The sequence below is a fragment of the Melanerpes formicivorus genome, unplaced genomic scaffold (genome assembly GCF_026170545.1).
Source record: "Melanerpes formicivorus ecotype bairdi unplaced genomic scaffold, bMelFor1.0.p_v2 SCAF_623, whole genome shotgun sequence".
Taxonomy (NCBI): Eukaryota; Metazoa; Chordata; class Aves; order Piciformes; family Picidae; genus Melanerpes; species Melanerpes formicivorus.
The window spans coordinates 57,501-60,000 of NW_027142975.1; the positions used below are offsets into that span (position 1 = coordinate 57,501).

Here is a 2,500-nt window from a genome sequence, read left to right on the forward strand (position 1 = left end):
CGCCGGGGCCGCCGTAGCCGGGCGCTCGCCGCGCGGCGAGCGCGCGGCATGGGCGTCCCCAGCCGCGTCCCTCCTCCCCGAGCGCAGCGCCGGCTGACTGAGGGAAACCCCGGGCCTCGGGCCAGGCCAGGGGCGCGGTGGTGGCGGCGGACGTCGGGCGCGGCCCCCGCGGGCGGACGCTCCCCCCGACGGCGGCAGTGGGGGGAGGCACCCCCGCGGGGCCTTAAGTCTGGTTTCCCTCACCCCAGGGTCAGGTACCTAGCGTTCCGCGCCTTCGTCCGCGGCCTTGCCCTACCGCGGAGGAAGCCGGGCGGCGGTTTAAAGACCCGGGCGGCTCGGCGCGCCACCCCCGGATGCGGGGGCGAGCGCGGGGGCGGGCGGGTGCCTTCAGAGGGGCGGGGGTTGCCCCCGCAATGCCTCTGGCTAGGTCCGCCGTCGTCGCGCTCGTCGTCCTCCGGGGGCCCGCCGGGCCGGGGAGGGGACTCTGCTGCCCCCCCCTCTCTGCGGTCCGAGCGCTCGGCCGGAGAGAGCCCACCGCGCGAGGTCGGCCGTGGTCCGGCCCGCGCCTCGCCTCGCCACGGGCGTCCCCGGCGGCGCGTTGAAGCGCGGGCTTCTCGCGGGCCGGGGCGGCGAGCCCCCGCGGTGGGGGCTGGCCCAGGGCGCTTCGCCCCCGCCGGGGGTTTTGTGCGGGCGCGTTGCCGCGGCTCGGCGGCGGCGCCTCTTGCGGCGCGGGCCGCTGCGGACCTCCCGGTCCCTTTTCCCTTTGCCCAGGCCCCAGAGCGGGGCCCCGGCGAGCTGGCGCCCTCGGCGGTCTCGCGCTGCCGGTTCCCCCCCGTCCGGGGCCGGTTTCGGGTGGCGTGACCGCGTCCGAGCGGCGGCGGGCGTCGCTCGGCGTCTCCGGCTCCGGTCCCTCGCCGGAGGGCACCCTGCCACCGGCTGCGGCTGTCCCGGTCCCGGGCCCTGCCCGCGGGCTTCCCCGTTCGCCTTCCCGGCGCGTGCCGGGTGGGGGACGGGCGGGCAGCCGGGGGCGTCCCACCCCCGGTCTCCGCGTGGAAACGGGGAGAGCGGGGGCCCGCCCCCCGGCTCAGCGCCGTCCGCTGTCCGCCTGGCCGCGGGGCCACGGAAGGGGTCGAGCGAGCGAAGCCGGCGGCGCGGTGGCGCCGGGGGAGGATGGAAGGGGCTCGTGCCGCTGGGGTTTGTCGGTCGGCGGGTGCGCCGCCCGGCGAGGGCCGGCGGGTCGCCGCGGCGGCGTCCCACGTGGGCTCGGGCTTTCCGTCTCGCAAGCCGTTTTCCGTCCCCCGCGGCGGGGGGGGTTCGGTGGCGAGAGGAAGCCGCCCGAGGGCGCGAGCCGGCCGGGGCTCGGCCCCGGGGCCAAAGCGGGGGAAAAGAAAGTCCGGGATGGGCCGCAGCGGTGGCGGCGTTGGAGGGGCCGGTGCGGAGGCGCGCGCGCGCTCTCCTCCGGCGGGGTTGTGCGCCCGGCCCCCCTCGCTCCCCGGGGCGGGGGGGGGGGGGTCTCCGCTGCCTCGCTTCGTGGCGTCTCCGCGACGGCACGGGGCGGCCAGCGAGAGACACACCCCCCCCCGCCGTTGGGTGGGGAAGCGAAGGGGGTTTTCTTTCCCCGTGCACGCGAGGCGAGGCCGGGTTCGGGGCACGTTCCCGGCGGCGCGCGGCGGGCCTCCTCCGCGCCGAGGTCGGAGCGAGCCCGGGCGCCTGGTCCGGCCCCGAAGCGCCGCAAGGTGCGTTTTTCCCTCCTCGGGGGAGGGAAAAAAGCCGGGAGCGCGGGCTCCCCGCCCCTTGCTTTTGCCGCTTCGGGGTTTCGTTTTATTTTCCCCCCCTCTCCTGTGCTTGTACGGTCAATGTGAGGCGAGCGGCCGCCGTGCCGCGCTCTCCGAGGGGCCGCTCCTTTGCGAGCGGTCCCGGCCCCTCCGCGCTGGCGGGGCGGTGCCGAAAAGCCAGACAACTCTTAGCGGTGGATCACTCGGCTCGTGCGTCGATGAAGAACGCAGCTAGCTGCGAGAATTAATGTGAATTGCAGGACACATTGATCATCGACACTTCGAACGCACTTGCGGCCCCGGGTTCCTCCCGGGGCTACGCCTGTCTGAGCGTCGCTTGACGATCAATCGCCGCCTCGGTGCCCGCCGAGCGGCGCGGCTGGGGTCGCCTCGCAGGCTCTCCCCCGGGCGGGGAGGGGCCTTCGTCCCCCTAAGTGCAGACTCGGGGAGCGCTCCGTAGCTCCCCGCTCCCGGAGCGCCCGCTCTCGCGGAGTTCGTCCCGCCGGGGCTTCGCCGGCAGGGGTTCCCCGTTGGTCCAGCGACGCCCGGTGGGGCGTTGGGGGAGACGAGAGCCCGGTTGGGGGAGGAGGCGCGGGCCTCGCCCCCCCCGGCACTCCCGCGCGGGCGCGGCTGTCTGCGGGTGGGTACCGCGGGGGTACCGTGCCGTGCTGCCGCGTCCGCGCGCGCGTCTGCCGTGGGCGGCGGGGGTTCCCGTTCCCCTCGTT

The 2,500-nt window shown here is 77.1% G+C and overlaps 1 non-coding gene across 1 annotated transcript; it reads left to right on the forward strand.

Moving 5' to 3' along the window:
* The first annotated feature begins 1,958 nt into the window (after positions 1-1,958).
* Positions 1,959-2,111, forward strand: LOC137460466 (5.8S ribosomal RNA). Its single transcript, XR_010992865.1, has one exon. It is a non-coding gene; the product is annotated as a 5.8S ribosomal RNA (ribosomal RNA).
* The last annotated feature ends 389 nt before the right edge of the window (positions 2,112-2,500 follow it).